This window comes from Triticum urartu, chromosome 4 (assembly GCF_003073215.2).
Source record: "Triticum urartu cultivar G1812 chromosome 4, Tu2.1, whole genome shotgun sequence".
NCBI classification, from domain to species: domain Eukaryota; kingdom Viridiplantae; phylum Streptophyta; class Magnoliopsida; order Poales; family Poaceae; genus Triticum; species Triticum urartu.
In genome coordinates, this window is record NC_053025.1 from 405,886,056 (window position 1) to 405,912,630 (window position 26,575).

The window sequence follows — 26,575 nt, forward strand, 5'->3', positions numbered from 1 at the left end:
AAAGTGAATATCGGGATTAAATCCATCTTCTCTATCCATATGATACAATCGAAGAACTTGGCGAATGCTCTTGACTGTCACAACATCTATAGTTGAGTATTCCTGTTTGCATAGCACAAACCAGGAGAGCATGATTTCACTTTAATAGTGGCCTCCTTTACTTAACCTGCAGCTCCACTCGGATGAAGCCTGCCTGGACTTCCATGATTCAATTCATGCGCCTTTTTCTGCAGTTCACCTGAAATGAAGCAAAGATTGCATCATTCAGCTAGCAAGAAGTACTTGCTCTCGTGAGCTGGCAGGTTCTTCTTTAGTAGTTGCACTAAAATTGAGGAACATTAAGGTTGGCTGTCCGGCTCATGTAAGGTGCAACTATAATTTTGTTATCCTTTTGTGCAGTTCCACTAAAATAAAGTGCCATTGTGGTGACAGTGACGGCTCATCTTGCAAAGGCTAATAAAATGTTGCACGAAATTACCAGCAGAACTGGACAGAGATTTTGGAAACTCCAATCACCATTTTGTGCAGTTCCACCAAAATTGAGAGATGTTGCCCACGTGACATTTTAGTTGAACTGCACAAGACACTCATTCCAAAAAAAGTGTTTTGTGCAGTTCACCAAAAGGTCACAATAGCAACAAGGTGAAATGGATATCCCTATCTGCACAAAAAGACAGAAAGTAAACAGCTGCTGGTCAATAAGAATATACAAAACATATACAAAATGAAAAGAAGCATCTTAATTATGTTCATGGCAATCACGCAAGGACAGTAGAAATTTTAAAACGTCAGCAATGCTTCATGTTACCAGAAGCATTACGATCAACAATGAGATTCCTCAAATATGGGATTACTTTAATGGTGGCATTGCTTGTTTACCAGACACAGTAAATCAACAGCATCTAAAGAGTTGGTTTAAGGGCATGGGACCATGGGGACACCAGGACACTCAGCAGCGTAAAGGAGCAACTTACTTATCATACTGGGGAAAACAGCAAGAGTGCCATTTGTAACACAGTTTAATTGCATCTTATCACTGGAGGCATTAGATTAACAATAACACTAGTTAGACATGTCCCTAAGGTAACAGTGTGATCGCTTCATTTTACATGAAGCCCTTACATTAACAACAACAAAAGGTTGGTATAAGGACATGCGACAGTGGACGCATCAGCACAATGTACCTACAAGGAGGCATAAAGTGGTGATGCCGAGTTTGTTCATGCTATGTGAGGGCAGCAAACCTAATCCTGGAGACGTTGTACTATGTGAGGGCAACAAATCTAATCCTGGAGACCTTTTACTATGTGAGGGCAGAAAATCTAATCCTGGAGACCTTTTACTATGTGAGGGCAGCAAATCTAATCCTGAGACCTTTTACTATGTGAGGGCAGCAAATCTAATCCTAAGACCTTTTACTATGTGAGGGCAGCAAATCTAATCCTGGAGACCTTTTACTATGTGATGGCAGCAAATCTAATCCTGGACATACTCTGTTGACTTTTCCACCAGCCGCCACTTCCTATCCTTTTTTCAACCAATAATAGATATGTTCCTTATCCAGTTTGTACCGCGTTTTCCCATTATTTCCCTTTTCAGCCAAGAGACCGGTTGGGTATCCGGTCTCTACTACTTTCACCATATTATTTCCTCTTTGAATCAAGTGCTAGATTCATGCTACAACTTTCCCCCCTTTCTTCGTTGTTTGAACAAAGCCCTAGATTCGAATGCATGAAGTAGCTTTACCTCTAATAATACTAAAAATTTAGGTGGCTTTGGAAGAGCTGATGGGAGTAGAAAAAGATGCACATGCAGACACGTGGGGAGCTGGGGCAGTAGAGCAAGGCCGCTTTCGAAGAACTTATACCTGAGGGTCGCCGGGATGTCGGCGGCGGCAGGTCGGATCTGCGGACAATACGGCAGGGAGGAAGAAGGGTCGGAGGACCTCCCGAGCCGGCGCTGTGTCAGAGAGAATGGCACGGGCAGAGGATTGGGCCCCTCCGATAGCTGTGGGTTTCCTCCCTCGGCAGCGATGACCGCGTGAACAATGCACCTTTTAGTCCTCTACACACACCGGCCGAAGGGATCCGGCCGGATCTATGACCAGCGGTGAGCAGAGAGAAAATGTCGCTACCGCTGTCTTGTTTATATCTGGAGAGGATGAGAGAATGAAGAGAGCAACCCTAGTAAAGCAAGCGCTCAGGCCCATGCGTCCATATATAGTGGAGTGATTATCTTTTTTCTCCCCACAACAAGCGTTTCAATTTGTGCACGTGGCATTAAAGAAAAGAAACTCTCTATTTAAGGTGACTACTGTACGACTCCTACTTACTACTACTAGTAGTACTACAGTATTGTTCACTTGTGCTCCCCGCCCCTCCATTCATAACCCCACGGGAGAATAAACATACAATACTTACTGTATTTATATAGAACGAACAAGCTCGAACTATTTTCGCATAGTTAAAAGTTGAGGGCGGGGCTTTTCCCGGGCAATACGCGCGGCAGTTTTCGGGCAGGCGGTTTGACAGAGAGGCGAGGAGGTTGAGCGAGTGGGGCTGTGCGATTTGATGGCGTGTTACTGCTGGAAAGACTTGTGATATGACCACTCACTATAGTCATGAATTACTGGCGCTCCGACCGGGGTGATGCCCCCCTTTCGTTCCGCGCTCTAATCTGGTGCATGACACGTCGACCCGGATGCTGGCTCTCCCACATGTCGGAGTAGTAAGAAGGAGCAAAGAATGATGCGGTATATACACGAGCGTCCGGGCTACGCTTGGCTCTTCGCCTCTTCGGGAATTCGAACAATGATGGAGTACTACTGCACTGGAGGAGTACTACAGTACGCTTCTGGCCATCTGACACCGATTGAACTGCTGCATGTCCACCGCGTGCGGGAGGGAGAGCGTGTAGTGAAAGCTTCTCCTAGTCTTGCCAGCCACCACGCTCATGGGCGAGGGAGGGACGCTCCTGCCTTTGCGTGTATGACAGGTGGGCCCGATAGGTGTGTGGCCAACCTGTCATACAGCCAAAGGCAGGTGCAGTTAAGTTGGGGAGGGAGAGGATAATCAAACTTCTCATTGATGTACGAGTTGACGCGACACATCAAAGCACTGCACTCGATATATTTCAATATTTGCGTTTACCGATGCATTAATTACAACGCATGCATGCATGCCGTGACTCTCCTTTTGATACTTGCATGTGTTGATTTAATGCACCTTGAAGTAGTATAAAATATGTGACAGTAAAGCTTTGTAATACCCCGGCCCAAGTAGAGAGATGGTTGTGCACGAGGAGGGCGAGATCACCAATACGTCACTTACCACAAGCTCGCCGATCACCAGAGCGTGTGTCCGCTCGCGCCCTGCAAATGCCCCGTGCCTGTCTGCAGCTACGAAGGCCCGTCGCCGGCGCTCTACCACCACATCAGCACCGCGCATCCCATGCTCGTGCACAGGATCCAGTACGGCAAGGTGCTCCAGCTGCAAGTGCCATTGTCGGAGCCACGACTCTTGCTGTTCGCGGAGGAGGACCACCGCGCGTTTTTCTTGGTCGGCGGCGTGCTCGACATCGGCGCGCCTATCATCGTGTCGGTCGTCTGCATCAGAGCGGGGGCGTCCCCACTACCGCACTACGTGGCCAAGCTATGGGCGAACGGCCCGCCGGGGGAGCCCAAAGGCACGACCGACGCCGTCAAGGTGGAAATGGAGGTGACAAGCACCAAGGATCCCGGCGACGTCGATGTGCAGGAGCTGACCTTCTTGACAGTTCTGCCCAAGCTGCTAGCCGGGGCTAAGCTTGTTTCCCTCCACATTCATATTGACAAGCTCACGTCCTAAATGTTTCTACAGTGCCTTCTGTTTATCTTAGTAATATGTTAATATAGGGATTACCTTGGTCTACTTTAGCTTAAGAAATGGTGGGTTTTGGTGGCGATAAAAAATTATGTTTATCAATGCATTAATTGCAATGCATGCATGCATAAAGTACATGCATTGGTCAATTTTCTCTTAATACTTGCATGCAATGATTTAATGCACCTTGGAATCTGAACATGTGTTGGGGAACAACCAAATTGAGCCTTATAAAATGGAAAAACTAAAATTTTGAGATAAGCCCTATAAAACCAGAAAGGAGAGAGTAGAAAAATAAGTACTCCATCCGGGAATAGTGCCGCACTTTGAAACTTGAACCGTCAATAAATTTTGAGCTTGCGTCTCGTCACATTCCAAATTACTCCATGCTATATTGAATTGCAAACCTGTTCACACCGATCACAACCTAAACAGTTTCCCACTTAGGAGCGTATTAGTACTCGGTTATAAATACTAGTATGCCAAGATGACTGCACATTCCTCCTCAACTCCTCATCCACAAAAACAAACAAGCCATTCAACATCCTTCCCTTGCGTCTGCCATGGCCAGCATGAGTTCTGGATCGAGAGATTGCCACCAGGGAGAGGCGAGCATGGAAGCGAAAGCACGAGAGATGTCCCGCCTTGCTGCGAGAGCAGCCGACATGTCCCGCCGCGCGGAAGTAGCAGCACAGAGGTCCCACCACGCCGCTGAAGCAGCACGGAGGTCCCGCCGCGCCGTCGATGCAGCAGACTGGTCCGGCCGCGCCGCGGAAGCAGCAGAGATGTCCCGCCGTGCCACGAATGCGGTAGAGATGTCCCGCTGCGCCGTGGCGGCCTGGGAAAATTTCTCGCGTGCAGGCGACGACTGTTACAGGCGCATGCATGCGATCGTCCATGGCCAGATGGATCAGATCTCCCATTTTGCGAGGTTGCAGGACGACATGAAAGCCTCGTTTGAACAGGCTATCGGCGCACTAAGGGAGGGCAATGAGAGGCTCCGGGCCGAGCGCGACCTGCTGAGGGAGAAGATTGTCCGAAGTGCAGACCAGCAGGAGGAGACCAGTGCCTTGTTGAAGAGGACCGGCGTCATCGTCAAGAAACTTACGGACGAGAATGACATGCTCCGCAACGAGCGCCAAAGGCTGGTGGAGGAATCACTGGATGTTCTCAAGTAGCGTCTTGCGGACACGAAAGAGCTCAACGCCGCTCGCCGCGGAGACTAGTTCCCGCGGCCTCCAGCAACGCATCAAGAAAGTAGAGATCAGCGAGCCAGATCCTTGTCTTCCTTCTTCTTTTGCCCTTGTGTATTTCGGGCGTAGCCGCATGTGGCTTTTTAATTATCTTTCTAATTATGTAAGACAATTAATCGTCCTTATCTTTCTGTGGATGATCAATGTTGCGAGGCTGGGATGAAGAAAACTCTTGCTATGGCGACCCTGGCATTGCTGTTCTTCTAGTTGCTGCTGGGCTTCCTTCAGTTTCTTGGTTTCTTTTGATGTAATAATCGGTTTAGGATGTGGATTGTGTCATCTGTTGTAATGTTGGGTTCTAGCGCAGATGTTTGGCCTTTGTTGGCCTCTTGGGATGTTGCGATTTCAATCTGGTAGCTTTTAGTCCTTCGTGTCAGGCTGGAGTTGTGCTGAACTTCTTGTGAATTGTGGTGGTTTTCAGTAATGAAAATCGGAAGGGACAAGCCCTTCTTTGATCAAAAAAAATTAATCGTCCTTATATATTCATCAGTCTTGCTATAAGTCGCAGTAGATGCTATATAGGTCCATCGGATCTTACACCAAGATCCGTGCTTTCAGATTTTCTTTTTTCTCTCTTAAATCTCAGTCGAGTGAGACATAGCCACGCCATTAAACAGAGGCTCGGGCGCCATTAATGGAGACCTTGGGAGAGAGGTGGACGGCAGATGGAGGTCAAAGGGCTGTCCTCCCGATAAGCACGCGCAGGGGTCTGATCGCACGCCTCTCGTACTACTCAAATAGCTACCCTGCACGGCGCCTCCTAGCTAATAAAAAATGGGGACGCGTGGTGGCATGTAAATGGTACTAGTAAGTAGAACGCCCACGGTTTCAACAGTACTTGTGTTTCCGATTATAACGTGACAACACTTGTTCCAAAATGACTTTGTTGATTGTTAATGTGTGCACCTTCGCAAATCGGACTACAAATTTACCACAGCATGTTGGTGCCATGTCATGGCACCAAGCCAAGTTTCATTATTTTCATGCGTGTTTTGGATTTACAGGAATTGAAAAACTAAGTTTCTCAATGTTTCCAACCCAGCCACGACGCCCAGAATTTTGAATTTCATTCCCATTTCTTGCATGTAACCTAGAAATTTACCCGAGGACACACATGTGATTTTTCAACCAACTTTGGTGCACTGGAACATGTGCTTGTATTTCAAATTTGAATTATGCACACAAAGGTGACACGTTCCCTCCCAGAACCACGAGCCTTCTTGAGAGAAGCTCCGATTTGCAAGAAGCTTATACGAAAATTTGTTCCTATTCGGCCAATTTTTTTACCACGGCATGGTACTACCATCACATGACACCATGCCAAGTTTCATGATTTTAAAACCAAGTTTCTCAATGTTCTCGACCGAGCCACGATGCCCAGATGTTTGAATTTGATTCTCATTTTTTGCATGGGACCTAGAAATTCACCCGAGGACACAAATGTGATTTTTCAACCAACTTTGGTGCACGGGAGCATGTGCTTGTAGTTCAAATTTGAATTATGCACATTAAATGACCAAAAACTCAATTAATGTGTAAATAAGGCCAAACGAAGCTGGAATAATTCCAAAATTTAACAGGGCACTCATATAGTTCTATGTTGCCTTTGTAAATAAACTCAAGGGGGACAAAGTATATCGTTTCACACTCAAAGGTGGCACGTTCCCTCTCAGAACCACGAGCCTTCTTGAGAGAAGCTTGGGTTTGTAAGAAGCTTATACCAAAATCTGTTCCTATTCGGCCAATTTTTTTACCACAACATGGTAGTACCATGACATGACATCCACGCCAAGTTTCATGATTTTCAGACGTGTTTTGGATTTACAAGAATTTTAAAACCAAGTTTCTCAATGTTCTCGGCCGAGCCACGATGCCCAGATGTTTAAATTTGATTCTCATTTCTTGCATGGGACCTAGAAATTCACCCGAGGACACAAATGTGATTTTTCAACCAACTTTGGTGCACGAGAGCATGTGCTTGTAGTTCAAATTTGACTTATGCACATTAAATGACCAGAAACTCAATTAATGTATAAAAACGACAAACGAACCCGGAATAATTCCAAAATTTAACAGGGCACTAATGTAGTTCTATGTTGCCTTTGTTAAACTCAAAGGGGGGGGGGAGCGTATATCATTTCACACTCAAAGGTGGCACGTTCCCTCTTAGAACCACGAGCTTCCAAATCGGCCCAATTTTTTACCACAACATGTTAGTGCCATGACATGACACCATGCCAAGTTTCATGATTTCCAGGTGAGTTTTGGATTTACATGAATTTAAAATCAAAGTTTCTCGATGTTCTCGGCCGAGTCATGACGCCCAGACGTTTGAATTTTATTCTCATTTCTTCCATGGGACCTAGAAATTAAACCAAGGACACACATGTGATTTTTCAACCCACTTTGGTGCACCGGAGCATGTGCATGCAATTCATATTTAGATTATGCACATTAAAAGTCCATAAACTCAATTAATGTATAAAAAGGCCAAATGAACCCGAAATAATTCCAAAATTTAACAGGGCACTCATATAGTTCTATGTTGCCTTTGTAAATAAAATCAAGGGGGAGGCAGCGTATATCGTTTCGCACACTAAGGTGACACATTCCCTCTCGGAACCACGAGGCTTGTTGAGAGAATCTCCGGTTTTCCAAGAGGCTTATACGAAAACTTGTCCCAATTCAGCCAAAAATTATACGTATGAAAACAGGGTTTAGATTATCCCAAACATCTCGCTACCTAGACCAATAATGTACTATGATTTGAATTCAACATAAAATGGATACAAATATTTGAATTGGAGAGCGTATGGTACATGTAGTTCATAGTGAAATATGATTACTGCTATATGTATGTTTTTTGTTATCAAGATAATATTTAAATTATTGTATAACTTGACAACAATCGTATTCAAATAAGGAAAACTGATTCAAATTTAGTCCATATGGTAGACGACAATATATATGTTCACATGGTGGAGTAAAATGTTCATATATGATGGAAGATCAAAATGTACGACTACATCAATTATAAACCGCAAGGTCACCTAACGATATATTCGAATTCAACATAACGTGGATTCAAAAATTGAAATTCGAGATCATGGCATCTGTAATCATATAAAAAGGGACATTACTCTTTCTTTGGTCGGAATTGATTTGTTTTTTGTTCTTGTTGAGGGAAGTGCGATTCGATTTGGTACTGTGCAGGGTAATCTTATTCTCCCGATTTTTTTTACATTTTTCTTGTAGTTTTTTCAATGGCATCTATAGCAATATAGTAAAAGGGGACATGACTCTCTTGTGTCTTGTATGAATTGTTTTTTTACACGTTAAGTTTGTTCTGCCGAACAAGGAATCCGCACCTTGTTATCCCGGAATTTTCAAGCTCGAGTATCTTTTGTCTCACCTGCTTTGAAACTCCCACTTCTTCAACCCGTGCCGTGCCTTGTTATCTCGAAATTTGGACGCGCGCGAGAACTCCCTCCTCATCCGAAATCGTTCCCGCAGCCCAGACACGCGAAATCCCCCTTCTACCCCTCAGACGGAAATGAAGCTCCACGTCGCGGTGTCAAAACCGGTGGGGGTACGCTGGTAACTTACCCTACATTTCGGACAAGCGCGTCCCTAAGCTTGGCTCCCCCTCCCCCTTCGCCCCCCATTTGTACACCGAGGCCGCCAAAACCCGTGAAACCCCACGCTCCTCCGTCAGCCTCCTGACCGTCGCCCAGCCGGAGACTCTTCCCCGACTACGTCGTCCACCGCAACAGCTTGCCGTCCCTCATCCACCGCATCGGACGAGGATCCGTTGTCGATCTCGTTGTCTCGCCGGATCAGCCGCCCCATCCTCCACCTCCAAGGAGCTGCCCCGACGTTCGCCTCGTCTATCGCACCACCTCAATCCCCACAGCGCCGTCTTGACCTGCCCCACTGGAACCGCAACACCCTCACCAATTCCTCCGATGAAGCCGAGGCCAACTCGGCGCAACCAAGGAGGTTCTACAGTCACCGCTGCATTTTATCTTTTATTCGATCTCACGGGGCTGCCGGTGCTTGATACCGAGCAGACATGGCATGTCTCCATCGACGGCGCCGTCGCCGGCTACATCATCCACGGCTTCTCTCCCCCATGTCGTTGCTTCCTCAGCGGCGACTTCCACAACGGCACTAGCTGCAGCTGCTCTGGCTCTCGCTCACGCTGCGGCTCTGTTCTTGCTGTCGGTCGCGCTGCTGCACTGCTCCTGCTTTCGTTCGTGCCGCTGCTCTGCTCTTGCTCTCGCTTGCGCTGCTGCTGCTGCACGACCTCCAGCAACTACAGGAGTTGCTGCTTTAGCACTCGCTCACGGTGCTACTGCACGACTTGCTCTCTGCTAGTGCGTTCCCTGCTCGAGCGTATGCTGATTTAGATCATTGCTTCTCTGCTACTAGTGCTCGAACGCCCTAAACATCTATTGCAATGCTCTGTTACTAGTTCAATCAGTTTTGACAGTAAAATTCAGTTTTGACTGTGAAGTTCATTTTCTTCAGTTAAGTTCAGAGTGAACAGTACTTACAGCATCTGTCGGAGTGGCCGTGGCGTGGCTGATGCGTTTTACATCTAGCACTTTTTGGTGATGTATTTTACATCATCTATTGCAGATGATATTAAGGTCCCACTTCAGATTAACATTGTCTGTCTTGTCATGCTTCAGCCTCGTCGCCGTACACAGCGGAGCTGCTCCAACGACGGAACCGTCCATCACAGTGGAGCAATACCCTCGGCGCCGTTTCCAGAGGCCTCGGATCTTCTTCCCCGCCTCCGACAGTCACACCAGGATCATCACCATCCTCCACGTCCAACCCAATGATGCTGAGGTCCACAAGGCTATGCCAAAGAGGATGTACACTCGTCGCGTCACTTTGTTTCTCCATTCCTCTGTTCTTCCAATTCATGTGAGCCAAACACACAGGTTGACTGAAATCCTATGATTCCAAATGCTCTGTTTTGCACGTGCATTCCTATCCTATTCCTATGTTTTTCCTATCCCTGCATTTATAGAATCCTCCAATTCTAAGGAGCCCTTACAGATTTACTTCATTTTCAGATAGGCGTCAAAGAAAACTCTGTGTGTTATGTCCTGCTCCTGCCGTGCCGTCATCCACCCCACCTGAGGTGCACCATCGATAGAAGCGTTCACTGCAGCAGAGATCCCCCCTGCAGACTTCCTTTCGCCGCCTCAGATCATCTTCCCCGTTGTCGGCAGCCACGCCAACCGCATTACCATCACCGACTGAGCAGATGAACCTGAGGACTACACAGTTCCGGAAGAGAGGTCGCAGTCTTTCGTGTTTGCTTACGTTATACATCGGTTATTATTACCTTCTACTTTATCGTTCAATCTTGAGTTTTGAATTGCCCATGGGTCTCATATCGAGCCAGCAACGAATAGTATCTGTCTACTATCTAGTTCATCTGGGGTCTTCTATGTGGTTCATGTTGGGTGGGCAACAAACAATAGATGATCCATTGTCTATCTTTTTAAACTGAAGCTATAATCTACCTGGTATCATTAGTTTTGGATCCATCCACTCATTTGCTACCATCAGTCTTGATTTTTGCATGCACCCCTCAGGCCTTACAAAATCTAACTATTTTTTTATTATGCATGTCAGATATTGTACACAATCGTACTGAACATGTAGAGAAAAAGAGAAGACCGTTGCGTGCGAATATAATTTCATGCAGACGCCGCTCCATGGTGGGCGAAGTGCCCCCCTCCTGCATTTCCAGATTGTATTCTAGAGGAAGATAACTGTTCAGATGGAGATTCAGAACGAGCCGACCACGCCTGTTTACCACCTGAGGTGTTTGCTCTAACCTGGCATGCTAATGTTGCTCATATCATGCATATGGCGCCTTGCATTTCTTACATTATACATCTTATATGTCATCACCTCAGTTTAGATTTGCTTTATGTGAATGCCACCTGTTTGGTTTCTATATCATACTCCCACCATTCCTAAATATTTTTCTTTTTAGATATTTCAACAAGTGACTACGTACGGAAAAAAATGAGTGAATCTATACTCTAAAATATGTCTTTATACATCCGTATGTGGTAGTCCATTTGAAATCTCTAAAAAGACAATTATTTAGGAATGGAGGGAGTATACGTGAATCATGCAATGCCATCTTCTTTAGCCAGGCATCATATACGTGAATCATGCAATGCCATCATGTTTAGCCAGTCATCGTATATGTGAATTGTATCATGCCCTATTTTTTTCCATAATGTATTCCATTTGTCAACAATGTTTATACATTCATCTACTCTTCCTGTGCATCAGCCATTTGAGTCGGTCATTGGAAAATCTGGAGTGAAAACAAGGTCTTCTGAGCAGTCAGTGCTACCTGTCGATGCAGATTTCTTGCTGGTTACAGATATCTCCTCAGAGGAGGACTCAGAGAGAGATGACCAGTCGTATTCCCCTCCCCCCGAGGTGCATGCTCTAACTTGGCTGGGTTATATTGCTCATATCTTGCATATCTTGCATTGCCATGCCATCTGCTTAGATTAGACATTCTGTGTGTGAATGCCTCCTGTTTGCTTTCTATATCAGATATGTGAATTATGCAATGCCATGTTTTCCAGCCAGTTATCATATATGTGAATTATGCACCGCCATGGAGCCAGGCATCATATATGTGAATTATCTCATGCCATCTTTTTTTTCATTATGTATTCCATTTGTCGACAATCTGTGTATATTGAACTACTCTTCATGTGTATTAGCCATTTGAGCCGGTTATGGAAAAATCTGGAGTGAAAACAAGGTCTTCAGAGCAGGCAATGGTACCTGTTGAAGCATATATCTCGATGGTTACAGGGAGCTCCTCAGAGGAGGATTCAGAGACAGATGACCAGTCCTATATCCCACCTGAGGTGTATGCTCTAAGTTGCAATATTTATATTTCTCATATGATGCATATGGTGTCTTGCATTGCTTAGTTTAGACATCATATGCACACTATTGAATTCTATCTGCTTAGTTTAGAGATCATACATGCGACTGCCAGTTGCTTAGTATATGAATCAATTATGTCAATTATATCGTGCCATCCTGTATACTTAGACAACATGTATGTGAATTATTTCATCCCAACCTATTTTCTAAAGACATCATATAGTTTTGTCATGTCATCCTGTTTAGGTACTCATCATATGTTGAATTATGCCATTATATCCTGTTAAGTTATCCATCATATATCTGAAACTGTGTCATGCTATCCTGTTTAGTTAGGCATCATATATGTGAAATTGTGTCATGCTGTCCTGTTTGGTTACACAACATACATGTGAATTACCACATCTGTCTATCATACAATGTCTGTACGTTCAATTTCTTTTCTTGTTTATCAGCCATTTGAATTGGAGGGGGTGATGGCAGTATCTAAGGGAGCAAAAACCCATTCTTCACAAAAGACAGTGCTACCCGTTGATGCAGATAGAACCATGGTTGTACTGGCCCACAAACTAGCCCCACCACACATAATCGAGACTCTTCCAGATTGCACACTTACACCGTTGGGCAGAGAACCAGCTACAACCCATCTAACCGCAACCCCAGCGGATAGTAACCCACTTATAGTTGACAAAGCACCATGTCCACCACAGAGTACCCCGACGCGAGCAGTTTGTAAAGCTACTGCAGTGCCCAAAGCACGAAGACCACCACAGCTAACCCAAACTCCACGTTTAAAGCAGAAGAGCAACTGTTCTCAGGTCCGATTCCATAGCTATAGCCCATACTCCTTTGCTGTTGCATCACTGTATTTACTCATACCAACTACTTTCGAATTTGAAGGATCCAATTGAAACTCCAATGGCGCAACAAGTATGTTTTAAACCTATTTCTTTAACTGGATGGCTATTCTAATTTCTTGCTCTATGTTGATTTCAGTTTAAGTTGCATAAACAGTTATGTTCTGATGTGATGCACATTACAAGTGCTGCCAATGATGTGTAGTTTCTCACACTTATATTCTGTCTATGCTGCTGTGTCTTAAAAATATATGAGTTGAACTGTGTCTCTATCTTGATTAGGGAACATAAACTAGAATGATATGGACAATACAGTGACCATAGTACATAGATATATGTTTGTTTCATGCTGTTATCCTGTCCACCTTACTACTGAACCGGTTTACCAAAATGAGTTTCGTATACTACAAGCTAAACCTGTGATGTGTCTGCTTGTTTCTCTTGTAATATGCAAACAGAATATTGGAGAAGAGCACCCCACTATGCAATGGTAGAGAAAGTAATGCAGATAAGGTTCAAGATAGTGAGACAACCCTGTTAGTCTCCAAGAAAGGTGATAAAAACGATCTTGTAGACAGTGAGAAAACCCCACAGTCCCGCGTTGATGTAGTGTTCGAGTTACTGGCCAGTACCGCTGGCACAAGCTCTTCCAACTCGCTGCCTGGATCACTTCGGCTTCTTCAGTCTCAGCTACAAGCTGAAAGGCATCAGTCAGCTGTGCTGCGGCAAGAAGCCGAAGGACTGAGGAAGTCCCTGCAGAATTCAGATGCATACTTTCTTGTGCAACAGCAAGCGCTGGAGGATTTAAGCGCCAAACAAGAGAAAGTTAATAAGCTTGCTAAGCATCTTGCCAGCATTATGGGTACCCAGGATATTGTTTCTTGAGCTCTTCTGAAGTGGTTTTAGTTCTGGACTTGTTTTGCTGCGACGTTTATATGCTGGTGTGTTCCCTATATTTGCACTGGTGGCGAACTTTGATGCCTAGTGGATGTAATATGTGTAATAGCCGTGATAGCCTAGCATAAGTTGCTCGCTTATTTATTTCCTTATTTTGTTTATTTGTTTGCTTGTAGTCAGTGCAGTTCTTTTTCCGCGGTTTGCTAGTGGCTGCAATAACCTATTTTTTAAAACTAGGCCACAATAACCATGGGCTAATATTTAATGTAGTGACACTGGGCCTCCTACGGGCCGTAGAAACAGTGGGCCTTCTACGGGCTGTAGAAACAGTAGGCCTTCTATGGGCCGTAGAAACAATGGGCCTTCTATGGGCCATAGAAACAATGGGCCTTCTACGGGTCGTATCATCAATGGGCCTTATACGGGCCGTATGATCGATTGGCCAAACATGGGCCAATAACAGGCCTCATTATGGCCGTAAATGGGCTAGAGTTGGAATTGTCCGTTCATGGGCCAACCATAACGGCCATCATTAATAGGCCGTATTTGATGATGCTATGAAAACGGCCCAACGAATTAATGGAACACAAACGGGCCGACTGTAACCACGGGATGAATTTGGCCCACAAGCAGAAAATGACAGTAATGGGCCATAAGTAAACGAATGCTGGAAATGAACCCAAGAATAAATGGGCTCTGAGAAGGCCGAAAGATAACATGGGCTGGAAACGGCCCAACGGAATAACGGGCCATTAATGGGTATAAAGTGATACACTACTCATTACGCGCCAGTTTCACCATGGGCCATTAATGGGTGTAAAGTGATACACTGTTCATTACGGGCCATTTTCACCACGGGCCATTAATAGGCCAAGAGTTACATAGGGCCTCATATGGGCTGAAAGACGTCATGGGCCATACATGGGCCAGAAGTGAAAACGGGCTGGAATCATATTGGGTGGCCCAGATGACGCTACTGGGCCTAATTCGGATAGGGCATAACGGGCCTTGGGTTAGCGGGCTGTAAATGGGCTATATGCGAACAGGCCGTTAACATGCTTTACATGGGCTGGCCCGCCACCTTTTGACCAAGTCAAACGGGCCGGCCTTTTCATAGGAATGGGCCTCTGTTGGGTCGTTCCACGTGTCGACGTATCATAGGCGCCTTCTGTCCATTGAGTGGATGACATCTGTCCCAACGATGAGCCGACACGTGTTTCCTCCAGCCAATGATGATTTTACACGTGGAAAATCCCCATTGGTCGGGGTTGTTAACGTGTTATCGGATCCAAAACCCGACCTGATAGCTTAACGGCGTTTCGTTACGGTGGATGCCATGTGTTGGTCACCCTTGACGAAAGCACTTCTGTGACGCGCGATTTATCGTCATGGAAGTGGACACTTCCGTGATGATAATTTTGGTAATGTCATAGAACACTTCTACGACAGCACATGTATGACTATCTTGATTCTGTCATAAATTTTTCATGGATGTACATGCATTACAAAAAAGCGACCTACTGTGACAAACACGTATCATCACGGAAGTGTATTTTTTTGTAGTGTAAGGTGCCCAATTACACCGCCAATTTGCAACCAGAGTCATGGGTTGAAAGTTATGAGATGGCAATGGAGATGTTAGATGTGGATGAAGCAGTGTGCGCTAAATATTTCACCATGATGTTGGAGGGGATAGCTCGTACTTGGTTAAAGAGCTTACCCGTTAACTCTGTCGGATCATGGGCCGAGTTAAAACACCGGTTTATCCAGAATTTTAAGGATACTTGTAAGCAGCCTATGTTGATTGTGGACCTGGCAGCTTGTGTTCAAGAGGATGGGGAGTCTACAACCCATTCGGTGAAGCGGGTCTCGGCTATTCTGCATTCATCGGATCGCATCAATGCGGACACAGCAGTGTTAACATTGGAGGGCAATTCCGGTTTCTACCGCTAAAACAGAAGTTAGGAAGGCTCAAACATCACTGCAACGATATGGCAACGCTTATGGCCGCTTTGGTTAAATATGCCGATTTAGATAATACCAAAGACCCCGAGTCAGAGGAGGACAAACCGGGGAAAGGGAAGAAGAACGGCAACACCAAGGGACAGCAGCATAACCCGACAGGTCATGGGAACAATGGTAAGCGGAAGGCAGACAATAGTCTGGACTTTGTGGCTAACACCAATGCTCAGGATAACGGTCAGTGTCGTAAGGGTAAACAACCCCATAAGGGCGGAGGTTCAGGCCCCAATCCGGAGCGCCTGTTAAATCAACCTTGTCCAAAGCATGGATCAAAGGAGAGGCCAGCTTCACATCTTTGGAAGGATTGTTATATCATGCAAGAATTCAAGAACTCCAATATGTTTCAGTACGACAATGGTCCGCCCGATGGTTCAGGAGGTGGTTTTCATGGGCCGGGTTATGGAGGCGGTAGCTCCGGTTTAGGATTTCAAGGCAATCAAACCGGATATAGCAATCAAGGGAATCAGGGTAACCAGGGAGGTTATAACCATCAGGGGAATCAGCAGCAGCAACAGTCAGGTTATCAGAGCAATCCGAAGTAGTTGAATACTGGGCAGTATCATGCCTTCACCACTAGCTTGTGTAAGCGTGATCAGAAGCTTCACAAGAGGGCCATGAACCCTGTTGAACCGGCAGTGCCTCAATATTTGTGCTGGTCTAAGCAACCCATTTTATGGAGTAGAGAGGATCACCCACCCTGGGTTGATAATCCGGGTCATCTGGCTTTAGTGGTGGCACCTCAAGTTGGGGGGTATAAGTTCACCAAGGTGCTCATGGATGGGGGAAGCAGTATCAATATTCTCTACTATGACACCTTCCACCGTATGGGGTTGACAGATAAGAATCTTAAACCGTCGAACACCGTTTTTCATGGTGTGGTGCCCAGTAAATCTGCATATCCAGTGGGCAAGATAGCCCTAGAGGTGGCCTTTGGAGATGATCATGACTCAAGGTCAGATACATTGACTTTTGAGGTGGTGAAAATCAAGAGTCCGTATCACGCTCTGTTTGGGCGACCGGCTTATGCCAAGTTCATGGCGAGGCCGTGTTATGTTTATCTGCAGCTTAAGATGCCAGGTCATAAGGGGACCATCACAGTACATGGGAGCATGAAGATTGCTTTGGAACATGAGGAAGGTGATGCGGCTTACGCTGAGTCGGTTTGTGCCACGGAAGAGCTGAAATTTTACAAAGACAAGGTTGATCCGGCAGATATGACTTCTTTGAAAAAGCCAACTATGGAGCATGATCTGGCGTTGAAGTTTAAATCGGCCACAGACACTAAAATGGTTGATTTTGTTCCTGGCGATTCATCCACAGTTCAGCATCATCGCTAACCTGGATCCCAAATAGGAAAGCGCGCTCATCGAGTTCATCCGTGAGAACCGGGACATCTTTGCATGGAAGCCTTCTGACATGCCAGGTGTACCAAGGGAACTCGCTGAGCGCACACTTAATATAGATCCTAAGTTTAAACCGGCCAGACAGTTTCTCTGCCGCTTCAATGAAGAAAGGCGCAAGGCTATTGGTGAAGAGGTAGCCCGGTTGTTGGCTGCAGGGTTTATCGTGGAGGTATTTCACCCGGAGTGGTTGGCTAATCCGGTGCTGGTTCTCAAGAAAAACGGCACTTGGCGTATGTGTGTGGACTACACAGACTTGAACAATGCTTGCCCAACAGATCCCTTTGCCCTCCCTCATATTGATCAGATTATTGATGCTACGGCGGGTTGTGACCGCTTGTGTTTTTTGGATGCTTATTCTGGTTATCATCAGATCAAAATGGCAGTTAAGGACTAGGAGAAGACAACTTTTATAACTCCATTTGGAGCCTTCTGCTATGTCTCCATGCCCTTTGGGCTCAAGAGTGCCCAGGCGACTTATCAACGCTGTGTTCAGAATTGTCTTCATAAGCAGGTTGGGCGCAATGTGCATGCATATGTGGATGATATTGTGATAATGTTCAGGAAAGAGGAAACATTGATAGATGACTTGAGAGAAACCTTTGACAACCTCCGGGTTTACAAGATGATGCTCAATCCAGACAAATGTGTCTTTGGTGTCCCGGCAGGCAAACTCTTGGGCTTTCTGGTATCAAACAGGGGCATTGAAGCTAATCCGGAAAAATTTCAGCAATCACGTCTTTGGCTAAACCGGTGTGTATCAATGACGTTCAACATTTAGCCGGCCGGATTGCGGCTTTGAGCCGGTTTATCAGTCGTCTCGGGGAGAAAGCTATCCCTTTATACCAGATGTTAAAGAAAACAGATGACTTTGTCTGGAGCGATGCGGCTGATAAAGCGTTTGAGGATCTGAAGAGGCAGTTAGCTGAACCGCCTGTGCTTGCAGCTCCGGTCGATAAAGAGCCCTTACTGCTGTATGTGGCTGCTAATGCCAGGGCTGTTAGCGTGGCTATTGTTGTGGAGTGCAAGGAGGCTGGAAAGGAATATCCGGTTCAACAGCCGATTTATTATATCAGTGAGGTGCTTATCGAATCAAAGCAGAGGTATCCACATTGGCAGAAGCTGGTGTATGGGGTGTTTATGGCAAGCCGGAAGCTAAAACATTACTTTCAGGGTCATCCTATCACAGTGGTCAGTTCAGCCCCTCTACGAGATATCATTCAAAACAGAGAAGCAACTGGCCGGATTGCCAAGTGGGCTATCGAGCTTGGACCTCATGGGCTCAAGTATACACCTCGCACAACAATCAAATCTCAAGCACTTGTGGACTTCATCAATGATTGGACAGAGTTGCAGGCACCAAAGGAAAAGCCAGATAACACGTATTGGACTATTCACTTTGATGGGTCCAGACAATTGGAGGGCTCGGGGGCTGGAGTTATATTAACTTCTCCATGAGGTGACAAGTTTTGTTATGTTCTTCACTTAATGTTCCCTTGTACTAACAATGCAGCTGAGTACGAGGCGTTACTCCATGGTCTTCGAATGGCTAAGGAGATGAACTTAAGCCGGGTTAAGTGCTTCGGTGACTCGGACCTGGTGGCTCAACCGGTATCTGGCACTTGGGATTCTAAGGACCCACTCATGGCTGCGTATCGACGAGAGGTGGACATAGTGGCTGGTCATTTCAAGGGTTATCAAGTTGACAATATAGACCGGCGAAAGAATGCAGCGGCAGACACTTTAAGTCGCCTTGGCTCTCAGCGTAAACCGGTCCCACCTAATGTTTTCCTCGACGTCCTACACAATCCGTCGGTTAAGATACCAACAGAGGAGGAGTTGGCTATTCCTGACCCGGAGGCCCAATTGGTGGTAGCTTTGCATGTTATACCGGATTGGACAATCCCGTACTTGGTTTACATGAACCGGGGCGAGTTACCTGAGGATGAAACCTTGGCCCGGCAGATAATCCGGCGTTCCAAGTCAGTGACCATAATCAATGGGGAGTTACATCGTTATAGCGTCACAGGGGCAATTCAGCGTTGTGTATCTCCTCAAGAAGGTTGTGAGATTTTGCGATAAATCCATGAAGGAGATTGTGGTCACCACGCCGGCTCAAAATCCTTGGTGGCTAAGGCTTTTCGTCACGGTTTCTATTGGTTGACAGCCCATGCTGACGCTGAGGATTTAGTCAAAAGGTGTGACGGTTGTCAAAAATTTGCACGCCGTGCTCATGTTCCGGCTTAGGAGTTGAGGATGATTCCAATAACTTGGCCATTTGCAACTTGGGGGCTTGATATGGTTGGACCCTTTAAGAGATCCAAGGACAAAAAGACCCACCTATTAGTGGCAGTGGACAAGTTCACCAAGTGGGTGGAAGCAGAGCCAGTCAGTAAGTGTGATGCAGCCACGGCGGTTCAATTCATCAAAAAAGGTGATATTCCGGTTTGGTTTCCCACACAGTATTATAACTGACAATGGTACTAATCTGTCAAAGGGTGAGATGGAGGAATTTTGCCAACGAGAGCATATCCGGCTTGATGTAGCGTCAGTAGCTCACCCCCAGTCTAATGGTCAAGCAGAGAGGGCAAATTAAGAAATTTTGAGAGGTATTAAACCCCGACTTATTGTTCCTTTAAAGCGGACACCGGGTTGTTGGGTGGAGGAGTTACCTTCTATGTTATGGAGCATCAACACCACACCTAACAGATCTACGGGTTACACACCTTTCTTCATGGTTTATGGAGCAGAGGCGGTTCTTCCTAGTGACATCCGTCACGACTCGCCACGTGTGGAGGCTTATGTTGAAGCTGACAATGAGAAGGCATGCCAGGACTCACTGGACCTGTTAGATGAGGAGCGTGATCTTGCAGCAGCATGTTCGGCGATTTATCAACAAGATCTCTGACGTTATCACAGCCGCCGGCTTAAGACCAAAACTTTTCAAGAGGGCGATCTGGTGCTCTGGCTCATCCAGGATCAGACTGATATGCACAAGTTATCCCCACCTTGGGAAGGACCTTTTGTGGTCAGCAAAAATCTGCACAACGGGTCATACTACCTCATTGATGTTCGAGAGCACAAAGACTCACGTAAATCGGAGGAGGAGACCAAGCGGCCGTGGAATATAGCTCTTCTTCGGCCTTACTATACTTGAGCCACATGCTCTTCTTATGTACATACTTATGACAATGTATATATTATATAATAAACCAGAGCCTCGAATAAAGCGGGGTCTCTTTTCTTTTTACATCATGTGTGAGCCTACAGGAGCTTCTACTGACAAAGCGGCGTTTTATTAACCCGGCCTATACGGCCACACAGATATAAAGAAAATCACTAGGGGGCTTGGTCATATCCGAACCATAGCTACACCTCTTGATTGGTTTAAAACCAACAAGGGATATCACTAGGGGGCTTGGTTGTCTTCACACCATAGCCACACCTCTTGATAGGCTTCAAGCCAAAATGAAATTATGTGGAACCAAAGAGAGTCTGTTGCATTAAGCACAACTCAAACATAGGTAACCGCTGAGCATAGCTCAAATATTACCTGGGGGCTCCTTGCTTCTCAAAGAACAACAAGTTTGCACCCTTGTAATTGGCTATCAAGCCAGGTGTATTCACCTAAAACCCCGGGTTATCCTGCCTCTTTAAGTAAGCCACTCCGTCCAGGTAAACCTGGTATGACCCATCGAACGTTTGACAAGTCAATCCCATGCACCCTGAACTTGTCAAAGTTAAAACAGTGATTGGTTAAAGATTGAGGTCCATCTTAAAAGGCTTTGCAAAATGGTTTAACTCAGCGGCCTGGCAGCCCATGAAAAGCCTCGATTTAGGGCCTGGCAGCCCATGAAAAGCCTTGCATATTTCTTGTCTTTGCTGTTTTTTATGATAAGGGATTTATGAATATTTTCTGATAAACCGGTGTTCATTACAACCCGACATGACTTTCAACGCTTAGTTGTCAGTACATGATAAGTTTTAAATTAGTCGTATATTCTTCCGGTCTGGTTTTTGACTAGATGTCACCAGCATTATGCGGCTATTATAGCCCAATATGGTTTCTATATGAACCGGCAAGAGGACAAGGAGTTGTCAACACTCCGGATTGGTGTTTTTTTTCACCTTCACCATACAAGCAGTTGGTAAGCCAACGAGGTATGTCACAGATATTATTTATTTTATCTGGTTAATATAAATCTGGGTTATCCATCCAAGTTATGTATATATTTGTTGGGCATCATGACCCGTCCAGTGGTAAACCACTAGGACGCTTTCAAGTTCTTATATGCAGGAACACAAAGTATACTGGACTATGCATAAATAGATCCCAAAAATGGAACAAGTTTTCAAAATATCAAGCAACACAAGCATGCTCGATGGCATGCCAGATAAAGGTGTTTCTGCTATCCTATTACAAAGAGCTTCAAAACGGCCCAAATTGAATAATTGTTTTCAAGCAGTGGCAGACTGTAGCTGATAATCCGGTCGCCGGTTTCGGATGCTTCATCGGGACGGCTTGACGATTGAGGGTCATCTTGTGCAGTCACATCCTCTTCATCCCTCCCCAGACACTGGAAATCAACCGTTGACTAATCGATTCCGGTTAGAGCTTGAAACACGGCCTCTTCATGGATAAGGCTGGAGGGTCAATGTCAGGAGCGTAAGTATGCTTACGGATTGGAGGCACAAGCTCTTCAACATCATGGATCACAGCGGGCTGTCTCTTTCCCTCAGCATCGTAAACCGGTTGGAAGTGAGATAAATCGGTGTCCTCCGCCAGTTTGCTTGCTATTGGCCGCATCTCCTTTGTTAGCCTTCGCAGATCGTCATTATTGAAGTCTGAGCCGTCCTCTTTCACGCCAGGATATCCTTTGATGATATCTGCCGGTTCAAGATCTGGAATCCATGCGTTGGCCTGGATTAGCGCGGTCAACACTCCTGATCTTGCGGCTGATCTCTTCAGTTCGGTGATCCGGGCAGGTAGCATGGCCATCTTCTCAAGTGTTTCCTTTATCAACGATGGCGCTGGCTTGTTATATGCTGCAGTGCAAATAGCACGCTGGGATCCAGAGTATAGCTGTTCCATCAAGGTGTACGCTGCTTTAAGCTTCATCCACATGTCAGAGCCCAGATGAGCAATGCGGGTCCCTGTCATGGTTTAGCATCAGTAAACCGGCCATTGATAAAATCTTATGATTATACAAACTGCAGGAGAGAGCACTAACCAAATACAGCGGATGTCATGGCGTCAATCTACCGCTTTAAGCCGGACAGTTCTTCCACTACCGGTTTTAGTGTTGCATCTGCGTCCTCAGCCTTTTTTTTATCAAACTGGCCTTTTCTGTTTCCTAGTCAGCACGCTCCTTGTTGAAGGTCTCTTTCAACTTCTCCATAGCTGCCATTGGTCAGCTCCTCTTTGGCTTTGGAAGCCTCTGCTTGTTGAGACTTTATGTTCTCTTGCAGATCAGCGGTTTGAGCATCCCTTTTACTCAGCTCGGCCTGCAAAGGCGAAGATATATCAACAATGAGATGTGTATTTTCTAAGTACCAAGTGTATAACAAGTTATGCACTTTGTACTTGGGGGCTAATGCTTATTTGCTTTCTCATCAACATATTTTTCACAAGTCTCAAGTACAATGCAAGCATTATCCTTAACACTTGGGGGCTAATGTACATCTGTTCAAATATGACGCGTTGATTAAAGACCCGGTTTACCTTGCAAAGCTAAACCAGCCCTTGGGGGCTACACCGATGAACACCACATGAGTACAATGATAAGGTACCGGTTTGTTTCTAAACGATGATTTCACATATGGAGGATCAGCATGCAAGGATTAAGATATTACAAAGACCCGGTTTACCTCGCAAAAGCTAAACCGGCCCTTGGGGGCTACTTGGGCTGATGTTTATACTTTGAAATCAAGAAAGGAAAGGTGATGAAAATACCTCATAGCGTTCTTTCATCAGGTTCACCAAACTGGCTTCATAATCACAGTTTGAGTGCAGACGGTTTAGAAAACCGGAGTGGAGTTCTTGAGCGTTGAGATGAGCGTAGCTTGACAAGTCAGTGCTCCATTTGCCTTTTTCCATGGCAGCACGCTCTTCCTTGGCACTATGTTGGGCCAAGATTACAGGATGGCCAGGAGAGGTGTGACCAATACCAGTAATGGTAACCTCGCCTTCTTTATCTCCAGCAGCTTTGTCTGGAGCTGATGGAGTTTCAGTAGCTCTCACCGGACTAGCCCAGATTGGATCTACCGGTTCAGTATTAGGCACAACAGTATCGGCTTCTGGTTGTTCATCGATATTGTGATCTTGAGGGGGTGGCTCATCAAAGGTGACTTCAGCATTGGGACCCTCCGGTTCACCTGTTTGGTCCGGTTCACCTGTTTGCTCCTGTTCAAGAACCACCTGGTCTTCAGACGGATTGTTCACCCGAGCCTTTTTGATGGGTCTGGCTTTGGCTCTACAAAAAAAAGATGTGAAAATTAAGCATAGTATACAAGGTATGAAAACATTCAAAGAAGGGGTTTAAAGTCCTTACCCAGCTACAGTTTTGAGAGGAGGGAGTTGGGTTGCTGTGGACTCGCCAGATGATGAGGGAGGTGTTACCTGATAATTTGAATCGGACGGATTAAGAGGTTGTCGGAAATAACCTGCCATGGGGTAAGAATTGTCAGAAGGAGGTGAGACCTCAGATCGGCGCTTTCGAACCGGGGTGTCAGGTAAACCGGTCGAAGTGACCTTTTGGCCGCTATGCCGGGTTGTATGGCGAGCCTCGTGCTGCTGCTTCTCCAAAATAAATGTTGGATCCAAGTGAGCAAGAGGATGTGAAAAGCTTACTTTCCGGATCGCTTGACGGATTTTTTGTGTTGGCAGAGAGTTTGAACCAGAGGAAAGGACAATTACCTCTACATTGTCGGCTTGGCTACCTTCCGCGCCCTCCTGATAAATATCATTGTTAATGAGATGCATAACTAGGGAACCAAGTGAATCAAGTTCTACCTCAACTTCCGGTTCATCCGTGTCATCATCTAGTTCCATGCTGATACGTTCAATTGCCTTCCACTTTGAGGTTTTCTTGACGGCTTTTGTTTTGGGGCGTGAGGGCTTTGCCGCTTTCTCTGCAGGTTTCTTCTTCTTCTTCCAGAATGGATCATCACCCTGTTTATAAAAAAGCAGAAGGATATTCACAGGTTGAACAGTTTAAAAAGATGTCAAAGATAAAAAGGATGGACAGTACTTACAGCAGGCGGTTTGTTTTGTGTGTAAAAGGGGTTTAAGACGGTTTGGCGGCACACAGATTCCGATTCGTTCAAAATCTTCTTGACACCCTCAGTAACTTCTTCATCAGTTAACTGAATGTTGATGTCACGTTTGGAGTCTACTACTTCACCACTGTACTCACACATTAAACCGAAGCGGCGGCTTAATGGCAAGATGCTCCAGGATATCCAACAACGCACAAAGTCGACGCCTGATAAACCATTGGCCATAAAGGCTCGGAGCTTGGTGAGTTGAGGGGCATATGAGGCCCGTTCCATGGCGCTTAGACGTTGCAGCAGTGGATGAGTGTTGGAGAGCCGGTGGGCACGGTAGCCAGGCAGAGGGTTCTCGTCTTCAGGAGAGGTATCTTTACAGTAGAACCAAGTTTGGTTCCAATCTTTGGGGTGGCTGTGCAGCTTGGCATGAGGAAATTCGACCTCTTTTCTTTTTTGAATTGAGACACCCCCAAGTTCAGTGTTGGGTCCGTCTACAAATTCAATGCGCCGGTTCAGTGTTGGAAATATGCCCTAGAGGCAATAATAAATTGGTTATTATTATATTTCCTTGTTCATGATAATCGTTTATTATCCATGCTAGAATTGTATTGATAGGAAACTCAGATACATGTGTGGATACATAGACAACACCATGTCCCTTGTAAGCCTCCAGTTGACTAGCACATTGATCAATAGATGGTTACGGTTTCCTGACCGTGGACATTGGATGTCATTGATAACGGGATCACGTCATTAGGAGAATGATGTGATGGACAAGACCCAATCCTAAGCCTAGCACAAGATCATGTAGTTCGTATGCTAAAGCTTTTCTAATGTCAAGTATCATTTCCTTAGACCATGAGATTGTGCAACTCCCGGATACCGTAGGAATACTTTGGGTGTGCCAAACGTCACAACGTAACTGGGTGACTATAAAGGTGCACTACGGGTATCTCCGAAAGTGTCTGTTGGGTTGGCACAAATCGAGACTGGGATTTGTCACTCCGTGTAAACGGAGAGGTATCTCTGGGCCCACTCGGTAGGACATCATCATAATGTGCACAATGTGATCAAGGAATTGATCACGGGATGATGTGTTACGGAACGAGTAAAGAGACTTGCCGGTAACGAGATTGAACAAGGTATCGGGATACCGACGATCGAATCTCGGGCAAGTATTGTACCGATAGACAAAGGGAATTGTATATGGGATTGATTAAGTCCTTGACATCGTGGTTCATCCGATGAGATCATCGTGGAACATGTGGGAGCCAACATGGGTATCCAGATCCCGCTGTTGGTTATTGACTGGAGAGTCATCTCGGTCATGTCTGCATGTCTCCCGAACCCGTAGGGTCTACACACTTAAGGTTCGGTGACGCTAGGGTTATAGAGATATTAGTATGCGGTAACCCGAAAGTTGTTCGGAGTCCCGAATGAGATCCCGGACGTCACGAGGAGTTCCGGAATGGTCCGGAGGTAAAGATTTATATATGGGAAGTCTTGTTTTGGTCGCCGGAAAAGTTTCGCGCATTATCGGTATTGTACCGGGAGTGCCGAAAGGGGTCCGGGGGTCCACCAAGGGGGTCCACTTGCCCCGGGGGGCCACATGGGCTGTAGGGGTGTGCGCCTTGGCCTATATGGGCCAAGGGCACCAGCCCCAAGAGGCCCATGCGCCAAGAGATAAGGGAACGGAAGAGTCCTAAAGGGGGAAGGCACCTCCTAGGTGCCTTGGGGAGGATGGACTCCTCCCTGGCCGCACCCTTCCTTGGAGGAAGGGCCAAGGCTGCGCCCCCCTCTCCCTTGGCCCTATATATAGTGGGGGGAAGGGAGGGCAGCCGCACCTAAGCCCTGGCGCCTCCCTCTCCCTCCCATGACACATCTCCCTCCTCCCGCAGCGCTTGGCGAAGCCCTGTTGGAATCCCGCTACTTCCACCACCACGCCGTCGTGCTGCTGGATCTCCATCAATCTCTCCTTCCCCCTTGCTGGATCAAGGTGGAGGAGACGTCGCTGCTCCGTACGTGTGTTGAACGCGGAGGTGCCGTCCGTTCGGCGCTAGGATCATCGG